We start from the raw sequence: 18,853 nt of genomic DNA on the forward strand, positions 1-18,853 counted from the left end.
AGTTATTCTTTGTTGATTCTGAGGTTGCAGAAAGGAAAGGTTTAAGGAAGGAAAAAGGTTAAGCAGGTTCTCAGTATATGTGAGGACACTTAAATCTTCCAATGAAATCTAGACAAGCATTTTCCATCAGTAACAGTCTAAAACAAGTTACCACCTATGAGGGATAAACAATATCAAAGTCAATGGGCTAGAAGTCTGCAGGGAGCCAGGACTGCCAATGTCAATTTGAAACAGTCTATCGAGCTGAGGCACTTCTTAGCATCAAAGTCTTGCAGAAAATTAGATAGTTTGTTAGAAAATCATTTGTAGGGTCACATGCTGTTAAGCCTGTGAAAAGGAGAGTTGGAATCAACTCTAAAATTAAGCCACTGAAATTCCCAACTGAGAAATGCACTGCTAAAAGACAATAAGGTAAGTACCCCAAGTCTAAACAGTACCTCTAGTTTGAAGAAGAGTGGTCCAGCTGGATTCTCTCCTTGTACAACGTTGCAGTCCCCCTGAGCCTCAACCATGTGTACAAGAGGGAGGACGTTTGGAGGACTCCTACGGTTGTAGTTGGGAGGTTGTCGGCAGCTACGCTCTCTTTTTGGTTCAATGGCACTTTGCGGTTTCAGCACTTAGTAAACAGCACCATTGCGGATCTTAAATACCGGTTGGGCTTCCTTCACTCCGTGGGTCCTGCCCTCTGGTGATGGGATTCGAGCTCTGGTCGTCCTGCTTCTGGAGGGTCCTTAGGAGACTCCTGGAGCTTCTGGACGGATTTCAGATGTTGCACTCGACTACAGATTTCTCGACCCCTGGCACTTGGTTCTTGTAGCAGCAAAGAAGTACAGCCAGTCAGGGACAATGGTCCAGTGGAGTTCATCTCGGGGTTAGTTGGTCCCACTAACCCAAGGGAAGAAGTCTTCCCTTCCGGAGCTTCTGTGTTGAATTGAAAAAGGAGTTTCAGCACAGCAGCAGGGCTTCACCGGACAATTCAAAGGTCCAGGAGGATGCAGCAAGCTTCGTTCATGGTTTCTTCATTGGGTATTTCTCCAAGTAGTCGACTCTGCCTCTAGTCCCAAAACCATTGCCTTTTAAGCAGGTTTCTCTCTTTCATGCACAGCCTAGGCTGTCAATCACAAAGCAGGATGGCTGTCCTCAAAGGACAGCCAGCCAGACAATCAAGACTGGTTGCAATCAGGCATTCCTAGAGACAAAGGACGGGAGTTTTGGGAACCTCCCTCACATCCTGCCTTTCCAGATACACTGGAGCCAGCGGTGGGCTTCAGGGCTGAAGCCTGCCAAAGGCGAAATTAACAAAGGTCTCAAATCTCGCTCAACACACATAGTAAAACCCAAGAAAGACCTCACAAACAGAAAATGTCGAAGACCGGGGCCATTTTTATGAAATGGTCACCCGTACTGCAGCTGAGGATTCAGCCTGCGGTAGAAAAGCAGAATGGTAGGAAAATTAAACCACTGCCACCAGTCATTTAAAGTATGGAGGGTAACATAGAAATGTTACATGAGAATGTAGGATAAGGGGCTACTAGTTAACCCCCCAGCACTCCACATAAGATGGTGTGTGCTGGAACTACAAAGAGAAAAGGGAAGTAAAGTCAATTTCATTTCACTATTCTTGGGAACTGTAGTGCACATAAATGAGAATTCTACCGGACGGTGGCGATGTCCCAATCCTTCACAGCCTGTACCTTTGCTTCGAGAGGTTGTTTCTTACCTCCACCGACCAGGTGGCCTAGGTAAGTCACTGTGGCCTGCACTTTCTGGCACTTCATGGCCTTGATAGTCAGACCTGCATTCTGCAGCGCCTGAGGCACTTGTTTCAGGTGGGATAAGTGATCCTCCCAGGTTTGGCTGAAGAGAGCAATGCCATCTAAATAGGTGACACAGGAGTTTTCCAGACCAGACAAAACCTGTTTAACTATCTACTGAAAAGTGGCAGGGGCATTCTTCAATCCGAAGGGCATCAAAGTAAACTGATAATGTCCTTCTGGAGTTGGGAATGTGGACCTCTCTCTCGCTCCATCTGTCAAGCCGACCTGTCAATAACCTGCCATGAGGTCAAAGGTACTCATGTACTTGGCAGCGCCAAGCTTGTCAATGAGCTCATCTGCCCGAGGAATGGGATAAGCATCAATCTTCGTGACAGAGTTGAGCCCATTGTAGTCCACACAAAAGCGAACTTCAGTCTTCCCACCACTGGTCGTTTTAGTGACCAGTACCACTGGGCTAGCCCAGGGGCTGTGGGATGGCTCTATCACTCCAAGGAACATCATCTTGGAAATGTCCTCCTTGATGGTGTCCCTGACCTTAATGGACAATCAGTGAATCCTACTCTTCACCTCCTTATTGTCTCCAGTGTCTATATCATGGGTGCACCAATCTGCGTGACTGGGAGCCAGAGAAAACTGACTGGCAAACTGTCCCAGTAAACAGCAACAGTCTGTCAGTTGCTGTTCTGGCAGGTCCGTTGCAAGGTTAACAGCTTCAACTGACCTATTTGTGGCTTCAGTGTGCACAAGGTCTCGGAGGGGATCGGTCTCCTCCTCAGTCTTTCCGTCAGTCACTAATCCCATAACCAAGTCATCCCAGCTATAATGGCGTTTTAGCCGGTTGATGCAAAAGACCCTGCACATCTGTTTAGGTCCTTTCAAGTCAATAAGATAATTGACCTCTCTGACCTTTACTAGCACTCAGTAAGGCCCAGTACACTTGTCCTGAAAGGCACTGGGTTTGACAGGCTCCATAATCTACACCCATTGGCCTGGATAATAGACTTTCACTGTGGTCTTCTGGTCATGCCAGTGCTTCATCAGCTCTTGGCTGGCCTTTAGGTTCTTTATCGAAGGTTCCATGTGCTTTACCATTCTAGATCAAAGGCTGAGCACATAGTCCACCACATCTCGTGTAGGGGATGAGGATTTGCTTTCCCATCCCTGTTTCATTAGACTGAGGGTCCTCGTACAGGGTATCCAAACAGAAGCTCAAAGGGGCTAAACCCTATTCTATTCTGTGGCACCTCCCTGTAGGCGAACAGAAGGCATGGCAGGAGAATATCTCATTTTCTCCTCAGGTGCTCTTCCAAGCCACCTATCATGCCTTTCAGGATCTTGTTAAACCGCTCAACAAGCCATTGGTTTGTGGATGGAAGGATTTAGAGAACCGGTAGGTGACTCCACACTCTTCCCACATAGCCTTCATAAACGCTGATATGAAGTTTGATCCCCTGTCAGAAATGACTTCCTTGGAGAATCCAACACGAGAGAATATCCCAATCATAGCTTTCGCAACCACAGGGGCTTTGATGCTCGACAGCCTCAGGGTATCTTGTGGCGTGGTCTAACACCACCAAGATGTACCTGTTCCCTGAGCTGGTTTGAGGATCCAAGGGACCCACAATATCCATGCTTATTCTCTTGAAAGGCTGCCCAACAACGGGTAGTGAAATTAAGGGGGCCTTTGTGGCAACACCTGACTTTCCAGATGCTTGACAAGTCGGGCAGGACTGGACAAATTCCTTAACCTTTACGCTGAATTGCGGCCAGGAAACTTGACCCACTAAAGGAATTTGGTGAGCCAAATCCAAAAGGAACTGTCTGTGGCATTGGGGAATCAGCAGCCTTCTGGTGCCCTCGCCCTCAGAATCTTTTCGCTCACTGTACAGAAGTCAATCCTCCCAGTACACTTTGAAGAGTCCAGGGGCCTCGCCCTTAACCTGCTCCTCTGTCTGCTTCCGCAGACCCACCAGAGTGGGGCACTTTTTGGGCTGTGATGAAGTCAGTTTGACCTGGACCCCCAGCTGATGCGAGCTCATCCAGCTTGGGCAGGCCCTTCAGATCTGCACCCAGCTGGTCCACCACCTCAGGTTCCTAACTGTGCCAGGCAAGTCTGAAGCCACTAAGTCCCCTACTACCAAAGTAGGGTTGTCAGTGGCTACTAGCCCCTCTTCCACAGAAGTAGGTGACTCAGTAGTCTGTAGAACTGGACTAGGGGCTACCAGCCACACCGTTCCTTCCAACAATCCCTCTGAAGTACTCCAGACCCTAAGGCTCTCAGAGTGTTCAATCTGGCTCTCTCTTTGGCCCTCTATGGGGTAGCTGCTGCGACTATTTTGGGATCAGGAAGATAATTACCCAATAGACATGGCACAGAGATGGAGTCTATCACCGCTACATGGTGCTGGGTCGTTTGACCTCGAGACTGAACTCTACTATCACCAAAGGTCACTTACTCTTTCTGTCAAACCCACTGACGCACAAATCAGGCCCATCAATATACTGATCTGGCTGTACCCACTGCCGGGTGGCAGTAGTGACGTTTTCTGTGGTGTCTCGGACCGCAGGGGTTTTGTGTTCATTGATATAAACATGTTCTAGATAGATTTGAGTTTTATTGGGAACTGGGGTCTCTTCTGGAGACCCAGTACCGTTCCCACTCAGTGTAACCAATCAACATTCGGCCACTCCCTGGCCTAGTGGGAAGTCCTCCTCTAAGAGGCCCACACTAATAATTGCCTCTTCCACAAGTCCAACATTCACTATGGCTTGATTGGGTAAGCCCCTGCAAGCAGGATCCCCTTTGATATGGCCCATCTTCTTCCACATGAAACAACCCTTGGTGAGGAGTATGCAGGTGTCCCAGTGTTAGGAGTGCCTGCCCTCTTCTTTTTGGTGTGCATGGCTAAAGTAGAGTTTGGGGATTTCCCTACGTTCTTCTGGGGACCTGACTTCAAATAGGATTGAGACCTTTGTCCTTTCCATCCTTGTTTATTTTTATGTGCACTGATTTCTCCTCCGGTTTGTGTGTGCTCGCCAGAGTCTTTTTCTAGACTTGAGTTCTCAAAAACCTGCCAGCAGCCTTTGCCAGCTCCCTAGCATCTGTGATAGTCCACAAGATGCTGGAGTAGGTCAAACTCACAATTTTTCAATACATGCTCACATGCAATCACATTTTACATCCCTTTAAATTTGTCAACTTTGTTATCTGCCACCCACCCACTCCAATATTTCAGTCAGGCTGAGAGGTCCTGTGTCCGCGGAAGCTGCTGAACCCCCGACAATCCCCCTGAAGTGTAATTCTCAGAACCAGAAATACAACTCAGCTCTGTTAACTACACCCCTAAGGGAAAGGGGGAAGTGGATAACATAAAAACACCAGACTGACTGCGTCAAGACTAACCGAAACTGAACCTGCAGAGAATACAAGAAAACAGATGCAAATCCTCTCATTACTTACTTAACTTCAAGGATTAAAATTGACTTTAAATCCATAACTAATAAGTAAAGAATCATACCTGGTTCTTCTCCTAAAATTTCTTAGAGAAGTTTGCAGAAGTAGCTGAAAATCTTTCTTACTTGAGTCTCTTGAAATTTACAGCAACTTCTTATTTATGGCAAACCTGAGAAGGCTTGCTCTTTGCCTTTTCAAAGTTGACAAATTGTTCCAGATAGATTGTCTTTAGTAATTGCCTTTGTTTTATTCTTTTCTTAAGTTCCAAACTATTTACAATTCAATTGAGTACGTAGATTCTTGAAGAAACACGCGCAAAGATGCACACGCGCTGATGCACAAACGCGCTAAAATCACACGCGCTGAAGAGTCCACGTGTTGAGGCGCACCCGCGCTGAAGAATACCCGTGCTAAAATCACACGCGCTGAAAAGTCCACGTGTTGAAGGGCACCCGCGCCGAAGATCACACGCGCTAAAATCCCACGCGCTGAAGAGTCCATGCACTGCAGAGTTCACGCGCTAAAACACACGCACTTGAAAACACATGCACAGCAGAGTTCACGCGCAGAATTATTCTCACGCTAGGAAACACACGCGCTGGTAAACACACGTGCAGTAGAGTTCTCGCACAGATAAGTTCTCGCGCCGAGGAGTCTTCTCTCCTCGAGCAGGAGCTTTCTAGCCGCTACTTCATTAAAAGCCAGAACAATTACTGTGCCACTTAGAGACTGTGCGGAGGCTTGGAACCTGTGGGATGCCGCACTAGCCCCTGTCCTAACTGACACTCTCGGGTGTTGAGAAACAACATTTGCACCCCCCGGCAGGATAATTGGTGAGAAACACTGTTCATGCGGTCGTCCTCATCATTTCCGTTCGGGTACACAGGGCGTAGCCCGACCCCTGGGGTCTTCTCCCCAGCCACCCTTGCTTCTAGCCAAGCTTGGAGGCTGGTCAGCAACTCAGGTTTATTAACGTTAGTGCTGTGGGGAAGTCCCCTCTCTTGACATAAGACGCACAGGACATTCTTGGTCCTGCCATTTAAAGTCTCCATGTCAAGATCCATGACTATTACTAATATGTAGCAGTGACTAATCTTTTCCTTCAACAGTACATTTATCGTTGAGTGACTAAGCTGTGTGCAAGGCTCCAACTAATGCCACCGCTGCAACCAATGTGACAAATCAACCTCCGGGGCACCAGTGGTCCAGGGATGAATATCGGTTTCTAAACCATCAATCAGCCCCACACCTCTAGTACACCAGAAGGGATCTAAACAGATTGGAACACAAGTCAAGTAAATTATAAACCTTCTTGGCCAATGTTGGTAACATGGATAGAACCACAGGCTTATCTCTGCAAGGTTGTGGATCATTGGTTAGTTTCAACACAGCGAAAATACAATTATTACCCAATGATAAAAGGGACTGTTCAGTCAAAGTTGTATAAAAATATCTACTTTATTATTATTACAACAGACAGTTCTAGCACACTACAAAATACAGCCCACCCTGTACAGGAACACAGAGGACAGACAATTTCACAAACGAAGGGGATGCACTCTGGGTACTTACAGGAGGGTAGTCTGTAAAGCAATCAGTATTAACTGTTGAAGGTTATTTGGTTTCAGCACCAAGGGAGCAAGGGGTCGTAAATGTCACCAGGGGCCTTCGGAGAAGGACCAGTGGGACAGTACTATTATGTACCTGGTGCTTGGTACGATCCTGGTGCTCAACAGCATTGAGTCGGTTCCAGGATGCTTTGCAGCTCCTGCAACAGAGTTCAGAATGGGAGACAGCTAAGGGTATCAGGCGGCAGGCAGTTCGGCAAGCAGACTGAACAGATGACTGCAGGCTGGCCTACATGGTGACTCAGTGTGGCAATCCCATTTCATTGTTCAGTAGTTTTAAACGATGGAGTAATACAATATACATTAATGGATACCTTAGCACAGTGCCAACACACATATTGGGAAGGGTTTATTCAGAAGGGGAAATGCAAGGTACACCAATAGTTAAAGGCCTGTGGGAAGAGACACGATTGTAGGTTAATTTTAAATCTGGGAAAGGACAGTTTCAGTATGAACTCAAGCCTCCAGTTTGCTTGATTGGGCAGCACTGGCTAGCAGGGTCTGAGCCTCTTATTTGATGCTGACATGGAGGTAGGAGGGTGTTATGACCCGGTCTGGGTCATAGTGATATAAACAGGATACAGTTGCAGGATGCTTAATGGTTGCTTTATTCAGGTTCTTTAGTTACAGGTACCAATCAGGTCTCATCAAGTCCATAAGGAGATAGGTGGAAATCATGAGGGAAACCCACTGGCTCCCACCACCCAGGCTATCAATATTCAACTGCCTGTATTAGAACTCATTCATACCCAAACACTCCAAGCTTACCTCATACATTCCACAAATGACATCACCACAAACATTCACACGAGAGACCAGAGGAAGGAAAGCTAATCATGAAGGGAGGCTGATCCTAACACCTCCTTCCCTTACAATCACCAACACACAAGTGACCTACAAAAAGCATCACAAGGTCCTCAGGCACCTACAACACCTCCTTCCCTACTGTCACAAACTCCAACGTTCACACGCATTTCACAGGTAGACAAAACATCCAATCAAACTGGCACAACTACACTGCCACATCGCTCTAAGTAGCCAGGAGGATAAACAGCTGGACAAACAGGCTTAACTAACAATCCGGTAACGGCACTCCACAAACAAAACAGCAAAACTTGAGTCCTCCAAAAAGCACAAACCTGCCCCTCTGGGCTACTAACCAGCACTCCATACACAACCTGGGGAAACAAAACACCTCCCGTCCACCACTGTCACTGATAGACCTCAGGGGCTGCCACACCTGAACACAAACGGACACCTATATGCCCTGGCACAAAGTCCGCTACACACCTACAAGGAAAATGTCTAACCTACTATACCAGACCATAGTCTCATGGCAACTGAAGAGATAGACGCCTACGATCCAACCAAAACACACCCACCTGACTCATCCTCAAACACTCAACATTCATAGCAACACTCACAACCAAGGCAACCAGTGGAGCACCGGTCAACGATACCACTAGACTACCTCAAAGTGTTGGCCAGACACCTAAGCCCTCATAGCTTCTAAAAACCAACCAGGTAACTCAACCACGGAGATGTTCTGTTGCTGTGCTCCCAAGACCATCCAAGAAAATAATCTAGGACAAACTCAGAAACTACATTTCAAGTAAACAAGTAATCACCACACTACATGAAGGCTCCTCCAAGCCTCACAAACCACCATTGTGACTCCGCAGAGCTGCACAAATTACTATCATGACTCCTCAGAGCCACTCAAATTACTATCATGACTCCTCTGAGCCGCACAAAACACTATCATGACTCCACAGAACCACTCAAATTACTATCATTTGATAGTAATTTGTCACAAAGTCACAGTTCGAGAGCTCGGCTGCCTCAAAAATGTCCTAAAAAGATGGGCACTGGTTGATGCTTGTTGTGGCACTCCTCCTAGCTTCTTTGCAGGGCTTGTGTTGTCCTTTAAGGCGGACGGCCCAAAGCTGAGAAGAGTGTTTTTAGGCACCGGCTTTGTCCTTTGTCAGAGACTCTGTGGCACTTCCCACCTAGGAAGCTTGCTGGCAGAACCTAGGAGGGCATGCTGTGTGCTGGCTGGGTACCGTTTCTGGAGCTGCTGGATGTGTCCTCTGGGGTTGGTATCTCCCTCTGTTCCCCCAGAGGAGCTTTGGGAGGGATCTTTCTTCACTCTTGGATATCCTGGCCTTCTTTCACTGGCAAAAGCTGTAAGGCAGACTGTACCTTCGGCCAGGGTCCAAATGAGTGCTTCTTTGTACTCCTTTCAAAGTCTTCGTATGATCTGCCAAAAGAGTGGCTCAACCCTCTTAACACCAATTGTGCCCCAGTGATTGGTGCAGGCTAAGCCTACCTTAATGAACCTATCCTGGGTCCCCACCAACAATCTTCTGTTATGTTTGAGGTCATAACCAGAGTGCTTTGCAGCAGGAAAGGTAAGGGGTGACAACATGTACTACTAAGTCCCACCCATCTTCCTGTCTGTTGTGGATCAAAGTGTCGCTCTGGTTAATTGAGCTCTCTGTGACTCTTGATCGAAGCGCAGGTCTCGCTTGAAGTTTGTGGTGAGAAAAGACTTTCTGTCTCCATCAAATCACATAATACTTCTCTCTGAAAGGGGGTAACCTGCAGCCGTTGCCTCCTGTAAACAGTTGTCCCAGATATGACATTCACTGCCCTTTATAGAGAGGGGTGGAAGCTAGTTTCAAGTTGACACATTGCATATCAAAGAGGTGTTGGGGTTTCCTGCCCTTTGTTAGTTTTATGAACAGGCCTCTTCACAGGCCTGCTTCAATTAACTCTTATCAGTATGCGCTGCCACCACCAAGAACAATAGGCAGGGGGGATCTATGGAGCCTTTGATATTTTAATTAGGCTGGCCATGGCTGGAGGAAGGTGTTGCCTTCCCCGTTCTTGAGATGCTTTAATGTACCCGTGGCTGTCACATTCCATCTGGATATGACAGGAGGACTGCGCCGGTAGGCTGTGTCCCCCAGAGTACACTTGACTATTGTGTGGTGAACATTGGAAAATTTGTTTGGATTAGCCCAACACAATTACCAGAGGTTTATCTACTAACATTCAATTTCTTTAAAACAAATATCAAAACAGCCTAGGCGAGTGCACACTCTCCCAGCAGGTGGTTGAGTTTGTCACATTCCCCCTAGCCTCAACATGTGATCCACCACCCTACTGAGGATATGGATCGTCATCAAGGCGAATGTACCGGCTGAGGCAATCTGCATCTCCATGCTGGGAGCCTGGCTTGTGCTGGATTTCCATATCTAATCCCTGGAGAGATATGGCAAAACGCAAAAGCTTAGGGTTCTCCCCTTGCATAGCCATTAACCATCGTAGAGGCTGGAGGTCGGTCAGGATTATAAAGTGAGACCCAAAGATGTAGGGATTCAGATTATTTACGGCCCAAATGACCACCTATGCCTCTTTTTCTACAACAGCCCAGTTCCTTTCCTTTTTTGTCAACCGCCTGCTAATGTAGGCAACAGGTTGCTCTACGCTTTCAGAGTTCAGCTGCGCTAACACTGCTCCAATCCCAAAAACAAAGGCATCTGTCTGGATGATGATCCACTGATCATAGTCTGGCACTTTCAGAACTGGAGCCATGCACAATCCATCCTTTAAATCCTTTGACAGGCGGGGGTCCAAGTTACCTTCTTCTACATTTTCTTGGAGGTTACATCATTCAGAGGCATGGCAATGGTCCCATACCCTCTGATGAACGACTGGTAGTACCCGGCGAGAACTAATAGTACCCGGTGAGAACTAAAAAAGCTCTCATCTGTGTCAGTGTGGTGGGTGTTAGGTAAGAATTGGTACAGTCACACTGTGTGAGACTATGCAGCACTTATCTGCTTTGTATTAGGTAACCCACCTTTTGGTATAGGTCTGTACTACACAAGTTGGTAGTGGGACTGAGCAGCCAAGTCTATCTCAAGAGGGGTAAATGTGAGCTGTAGAGCTGTAGCAATAAAATTTGTAAATACAAGTAACCAAGTAAAACTTATACTCAAGGTTTCTGTTATAAATAGTTATTTATTTAATTAACATATATTTTTAAATAAGCCTTCTTTAAAAAGGCAATTTGTGTAACAATGTAAATATACTTTAAAATACTTTTCAGAATCAAAACAAGTTAGCGGATAATCTTTGGATATGCTTCTTACACAATTCCTACACCCTGAGCTGAATTCAATCACAAGGACAGTAATGGCATTTATATATCACACTAGTTGTTCTTTGTTGATTCTGAGGTTGCAGAAAGGAAAGGTTTAAGGAAGGAAAAAGGTTAAGCAGGTTCTCAGTATATGTGAGGACACTTAAATCTTCCAATGAAATCTAGACAAGCCTTTTCCAGCAGTAACAGTCTAAAACAATTTACCACCTATGAGGGATAAACAATATCAAAGTCAATGGGCTAGAAGTCTGCAGGGAGCCAGGACTGCCAATGTCAATTTGAAACAGTCTATCGAGCTGAGGCACTTCTTAGTATCAAAGTCTTGCAGAAAATTAGATAGTTTGTTAGAAAATCATTTGTAGGGTCACATGCTGTTAAGCCTGTGAAAAGGAGAGTTGGAATCAACTCTAAAATTAAGCCACTGAAATTCCCAACTGAGAAAAGCACTGCTAAAAGACAATGAGGTAAGTACCCCAAGTCTAAACAGTACCTCTAGTTTGAAGAAGAGTGGTCCAGCAGGATTCGCTCCTTGTACAACGTTGCAGACCCCCTGAGCCTCATCCATGTGGACAAGAGGGAGGACGTTTGGAGGACTCCTGCGGCTGTAGTTGGAGGTTGTCGGCAGCTACGCTCTCTTTTTGGTTCAGTGGCACTTCGCGGTTTCAGCACTTAGTAAACAGCACCATTGCGGATCTCAAATACCGGTTGGGCTTCCTTCACTCCGTGGGTCCTGCCCTCTGGTGATGGGATTCGAGCTCTGGTCGTCCTGCTTCTGGAGGGTCCTTAGGAGACTCCTGGAGCTTCTGGACGGATTTCAGATGTTGCACTCGACTACAGATTTCTCGACCCCTGGCACTTGGTTCTTGTAGCAGCAAAGAAGTACAGCCAGTCAGGGACAATGGTCCAGTGGAGTTCATCTCGGGGTTAGTTGGTCCCACTAACCCAAGGGAAGAAGTCTTCCCTTCCGGAGCTTCTGTGTTGAATTGAAAAAGGAGTTTCAGCACAGCAGCAGGGCTTCACCGGACAATTAAAAGGTCCAGGAGGATGCAGCAAGCTTCGTTCATGGTTTCTTCATTGGGTATTTCTCCAAGTAGTCGACTCTGCCTCTAGTCCCAAAACCATTGCCTTTTAAGCAGGTTTCTCTCTTTCATGCACAGCCTAGGCTGCCAATCACAAAGCAGGATGGCTGTCCTCAAAGGACAGCCAGCCAGACAATCAAGACTGGTTGCAATCAGGCATTCCTAGAGACAAAGGACGGGAGTTTTGGGAACCTCCCTCACATCCTGCCTTTCCAGATACACTGGAGCCAGCGGTGGGCTTCAGGGCTGAAGCCTGCCAAAGGCAAAATTAACAAAGGTCTCAAATCTCGCTCAACACACATAGTAAAACCCAAGAAAGACCTCACAAACAGAAAATGTCGAAGACCGGGGCCATTTTTATGAAATGGTCACCCGTACTGCAGCTGAGGATTCAGCCTGCGGTAGAAAAGCACAATGGTAGGAAAATTAAACCACTGCCACCAGTCATTTCAAGTATGGAGGGTAACATAGAAATGTTACATGAGAATGTAGGATAAGGGGATACTAGTTAACCCCCCAGCACTCCACATAAGATGGTGTGTGCTGGAACTACAAAGAGAAAAGGGAAGTAAAGTCAATTTCATTTCACTATTCTTGGGAACTGTAGTGCACATAAATGAGAATTCTACCGGACGGTGGCGATGTCCCAATCCTTCACAGCCTGCACCTTTGCTTCGAGAGGTTGTTTCTTACCTCCACCGACCAGGTGGCCTAGGTAAGTCACTGTGGCCTGCGCTTTCTGGCACTTCATGGCCTTGATAGTCAGACCTGCATTCTGCAGCGCCTGAGGCACTTGTTTCAGGTGGGATAAGTGATCCTCCCAGGCTTGGCTGAAGAGAGCAATGCCATCTAAATAGGTGACACAGGAGTTTTCCAGACCAGACAAAACCTGTTTAACTATCTACTGAAAAGTGGCAGGGGCATTCTTCAATCCGAAGGGCATCAAAGTAAACTGATAATGTCCTTCTGGAGTTGGGAATGTGGACCTCTCTCTCGCTCCATCTGTCAAGCCGACCTGTCAATAACCTGTCATGAGGTCAAAGGTACTCATGTACTTGGCAGCGCCAAGCTTGTCAATGAGCTCATCTGCCCGAGGAATGGGATAAGCATCAATCTTCGTGACAGAATTGAGCCCATTGTAGTCCACACAAAAGCGAACTTCAGTCTTCCCACCACTGGTCGTTTTAGTGACCAGTACCACTGGGCTAGCCCAGGGGCTGTGGGATGGCTCTATCACTCCAAGGAACATCATCTTGGAAATGTCCTCCTTGATGGTGTCCCTGACCTTAATGGACAATCAGTGAATCCTACTCTTCACCTCCTTATTGTCTCCAGTGTCTATATCAACGGTGCACCAATCTGCGTGACTGGGAGCCAGAGAAAACTGACTGGCAAACTGTCCCAGTAAACAGCAACAGTCTGTCAGTTGCTGTTCTGGGAGGTCCGTTGCAAGGTTGACAGCTTCAACTGACCTATTTGTGGCTTCAGTGTGCACAAGATCTCGGAGGGGATCGGTCTCCTCCTCAGTCTTTCCGTCAGTCACTAATCCCATAACCAAGTCATCCCAGCTATAATGGCGTTTTAGCCGGTTGATGCAAAAGACCCTGCACATCTGTTTAGGTCCTTTCACGTCAATGAGATAATTTACCTCTCTGACCTTTACTAGCACTCAGTAAGGCCCAGTACACTTGTCCTGAAAGGCACTGGGTTTGACAGGCTCCATAATCTACACCCATTGGCCTGGATAATAGACTTTCACTGTGGTCTTCTGGTCATGCCAGTGCTTCATCAGCTCTTGGCTGGCCTTTAGGTTCTTTATCGAAGGTTCCATGTGCTTTACCATTCTAGATCAAAGGCTGAGCACATAGTCCACCACATCTCGTGTAGGGGATGAGGATTTGCTTTCCCATCCCTGTTTCATTAGACTGAGGGTCCTCGTACAGGGTGTGCAAACAGAAGCTCAAAGGGGCTAAACCCTATTCCATTCTGTGGCACCTCCCTGTAGGCGAACAGAAGGCATGGCAGGAGAATATCTCATTTTCCCCTCAGGTGCTCTTCCAAGCCACCTATCATGCCTTTCAGGATCTTGTTGAACCGCTCAACAAGCCATTGGTTTGTGGATGGAAGGATTTAGAGAACCGGTAGGTGACTCCACACTCTTCCCACATAGCCTTCATAAACGCTGATATGAAGTTTGATCCCCTGTCAGAAATGACTTCCTTGGGGAATCCAAAACGAGAGAATATCCCAATCATAGCTTTCGCAACCACAGGGGCTTTGATGCTCGACAGCCTCAGGGTATCTTGTGGCGTGGTCTACCACCACCAAGATGTATCTGTTCCCTGAGCTGGTTTGAGGATCCAAGGGACCCACAATATCCATGCTTATTCTCTTGAAAGGCTGCCCAACAACGGGTAGTGAAATTAAGGGGGCCTTTGTGGCAACACCTGACTTGCCAGATGCTTGACAAGTCGGGCAGGACTGGACAAATTCCTCAACCTTTACGCTGAATTGCGGCCAGGAAACTTGACCCACTAAAGGAATTTGGTGAGCCAAATCCAAAAGGAACTGTCTGTGGCATTGGGGAATCAGCAGCCTTCTGGTGCCCTCGCCCTCAGAATCTTTTCGCTCACTGTACAGTCAATCCTCCCAGTACACTTTGAAGAGTCCAGGGGCCTCGCCCTTAACCTGCTCCTCTGCCTGCTTCCGCAGACCCACCAGAGTGGGGCACTTTTTGGGCTGTGATGAAGTCAGTTTGACCTGGACCCCCAGCTGATGCGAGCTCATCCAGCTTGGGCAGGCCCTTCAGATCTGCGCCCACCTGGTCCTCCACCTCAGGTTCCTAACTGTGCCAGGCAAGTCTGAAGCCACTAAGTCCCCTACTACCAAAGTAGGGTTGTCAGTGGCTACTAGCCCCTCTTCCACAGAAGTAGGTGACTCAGTAGTCTGTAGAACTGGACTAGGGGCTACCAGCCACACCGTTCCTTCCAACAATCCCTCTGAAGTACTCCAGACCCTAAGGCTCTCAGAGTGTTCAATCTGGCTCTCTCTTTGGCCCTCTATGGGGTAGCTGCTGCGACTATTTTGGGATCAGGAAGATAATTACCCAATAGACATGGCACAGGGATGGAGTCTATCACCGCTACATGGTGCTGGGTCATTTGACCTCAAGACTGAACTCTATTATCACCAAAGGTCACTTACTCTTTCTGTCAAACCCACTGACACACAAATCAGGCCCATCAATATACTGATCTGGCTGTACCCACTGCCGGGTGACAGTAGTGACGTTTTCTGTGGTGTCTCGGACCGCAGGGGTTTTGTGTTCATTGATATAAACATGTTCTAGATAGATTTGAGTTGTATTGGGAACTGGGGTCTCTTCTGGAGACTCAGTACCGTTCCCACTCAGTGTAACTAATCAACATTCGGCCACTCCCTGGCCTAGTGGGAAGTCCTCCTCTAAGAGGCCCACACTAATAATTGCCTCTTCCACAAGTCCAACATTCACTATGGCTTGATTGGGTAAGCCCCTGCAAGCAGGATCCCCTTTGATATGGCCCAGCTTCTTACACATGAAACAACCCTTGGTGATGAGTATGCAGATGTCCCAGTGTTAGGGGTGCCTGCCCTCTTCTTTTTGGTGTGCATAGCTAAAGTAGAGTTTGGGGATTTCCCTATGTTCTTCTGGGGACCTGACTTCAAATAGGATTGAGACCTTTGTCCTTCCCATCCTTGTTTATTTTTATGTGCACTGATTTCTCCTCCGGTTTGTGTGTGCTCGCCAGAGCCTTTTTCCAGACTTGAGTTCTCAAAAACCTGCCAGCAGCCTTTGCCAGCTCCCTAGCATCTGTGATAGTCCACAAGATGCTGGAGTAGGTCAAACTCGCAATTTTTCAATACATGCTCACATGCAATCACATTTTACATCCCTTTAAATTTGTCAACTTTGTTACCTGCCACCCACCCACTCCAATATTTCAGTCAGGCTGAGAGGTCCTGTGTCCGCGGAAGCTGCTGAACCCCCGACAATCCCCCTGAAGTGTAATTCTCAGAACCAGAAATACAACTCAGCTCTGTTAACTACACCCCTAAGAGAAAGGGGGAAGTGGATAACATAAAAACACCAGGCTGACTGCGTCAAGACTAACCGAAACTGAACCTGCAGAGAATACAAGAAAACAGATGCAAATCCTCTCATTACTTACTTAACTTCAAGGATTAAAATTGACTTTAAATCCATAACTAATAAGTAAAGAATCATACCTGGGTCTTCTCCTAAAATTTCTTAGAGAAGTTTGCAGAAGTAGCTGAAAATCTTTCTTACTTGAGTCTCTTGAAATTTACAGCAACTTCTTATTTATGGCAAACCTGACAAGGCTTGCTCTTTGCCTTTTCAAAGTTGACAAATTGTTCCAGATAGATTGTCTTTAGTAATTGCCTTTGTTTTATTCTTTTCTTAAGTTCCAAACTATTTACAATTCAATTGAGTACGTAGATTATTGAAGAAACACGCGCAAAGATACACGCGCTGATGCACAAATGCACTAAAATCACACGCGCTGAAGAGTCCACGTGTTGAGGCGCACCCGTGCTGAAGAATACCCGCGCTAAAATCACGCGCTGAATAGTCCACGTGTTGAGACGCACCCGCGCTGAAGAATACCTGTGCTAAAATCACACGCGCTGAAAAGTCCACGTGTTGAAGGGCACCCGCGCCGAAGAACACACGCGCTAAAATCCCACGCGCTGAAGAGTCCACGCACTGCAGAGTTCACGCGCTAAAACACACACACTTGAAAACACATGCACAGCACAGTTTACGCGCAGAATTATTCTCACGCTAGGAAACACACGCGTTGGTAAACAAACGCGCAGTAGAGTTCTCGCGCGGATAAGTTCTCGTGCCGAGGAGTCTTCTCTCCTCAAGCAGGAGCTTTCTAGCCGCTACTTCATTAAAAGCCAGAACAATTACTGTGCCACTTAGAGACTGTGCGGAGGCTTGGAACCTGTGGGATGCCGCACTAGCCCCTGTCCTAACTGACACTCTCGGGTGTTGAGAAACAACATTTGCCCCCCCCCCCCGGTAGGATGATTGGTGAGAAACACTGTTCGTGCGGTCGTCCTCATCATTTCCGTTCGGGTACACAGGGCGTAGCCCGACCCCTGGGGTCTTCTCCCCAGCCACCCTTGCTTCTAGCCAAGCTTGGAGGCTGGTCAGCAACTCAGGTTTATTAACGTTAGTGCTGTGGGGAAGTCCCCTCTCTTGACATAAGACGCACAGGACATTCTTGGTCCTGCCATTTAAAGTCTCCATGTCAAGATCCATGACTATTACTAATATGTAGCAGTGACTAATCTTTTCCTTCAACAGTACATTTATCGTTGAGTGACTAAGCTGTGTGCAAGGCTCCAACTAATGCCACCGCTGCAACCAATGTGACAAATCAACCTCCGGGGCACCAGTGGTCCAGGGATGAATATCGGTTTCTAAACCATCAATCAGCCCCACACCTCTAGTACACCAGAAGGGATCTAAACAGATTGGAACACAAGTCAAGTAAATTATAAACCTTCTTGGCCAATGTTGGTAACATGGATAGAACCGCAGGCTTATCTCCGCAATGTTGTGGATGATTGGTTAGTTTCAACACAGCGAAAATACAATTATTACCCAATAATAAAAGGAACTGTTCAGTCAAGGTTGTATAAAAATATCTACTTTATTATTATTACAACAGACTGTTCTAGCACACTACAAAATACAGCCCACCCTGTACAGGAACACAGAGGACAGACAATTTCACAAAGGAAGGGGATGCACTCTGGGTACTTACAGGAGGGTAGTCTGTAAAGCAATCAGTATTAACTGTTCAAGGTTATTTGGTTTCAGCACCAAGGGAGCAAGGGGTCGTAAATGTCACCAGGGGCCTTCGGAGAAGGACCAGTGGGACAGTACTATTATGTACCTGGTGCTTGGTACGATCCTGGTGCTCAACAGCATTGAGTCAGTTCCAGGATGCTTTGCAGCTCCTGCAACAGAGTTCAGGATGGGAGACAGCTAAGGGTATCAGGCGGCAGGCAGTTCGGCAAGCAGACTGAACAGATGACTACAGGCTGGCCTACATGGTGACTCAGTGTGCCAATCCCATTTCATTGTTCAGTAGTTTTAAACGATGGAGTAATACAATATACATTAATGGATACCTTAGCACAGTGCCAACACACATATTGGGAAGGGTTTATTCAGAAGGGGAAATGCAAGGTACACCAATAGTTAAAGGCCTGTGGGAAGAGACACGATTGTAGGCTAATTTTAAATCTGGGAAAGGACAGTTTCAGTATGAACTCAAGCCTCCAGTTTGCTTGATTGGGCAGCACTGGCTAGCAGGGTCTGAGCCTCTTATTTGATGCTGACATGGAGGTAGGAGGGTGTTATGACCCGGTCTGGGTCATAGTGATATAAACAGGATACAGTTGCAGGATGCTTAATGGTTGCTTTATTCAGGTTCTTTAGTTACAGGTACCAATCAGGTCTCATCAAGTCCATAAGGACATAGGAGGAAATCATGAGGCAAACCCACTGGCTCCCACTACCCAGGCTATCAATATTCAACTGCCTGGATTAGAACTCATTCATACCGAAACACTCCAAGCTTACCTCATACATTCCACAAATGACATCACCACTAACATTCACAGGAGAGACCGGAGGAAGGAAAGCTAATCATGAAGTAGGCTGA

This window comes from Ambystoma mexicanum, chromosome 6p (assembly GCF_040938575.1).
Source record: "Ambystoma mexicanum isolate Mex_15411 chromosome 6p, UKY_AmexF1_1, whole genome shotgun sequence".
NCBI classification, from domain to species: domain Eukaryota; kingdom Metazoa; phylum Chordata; class Amphibia; order Caudata; family Ambystomatidae; genus Ambystoma; species Ambystoma mexicanum.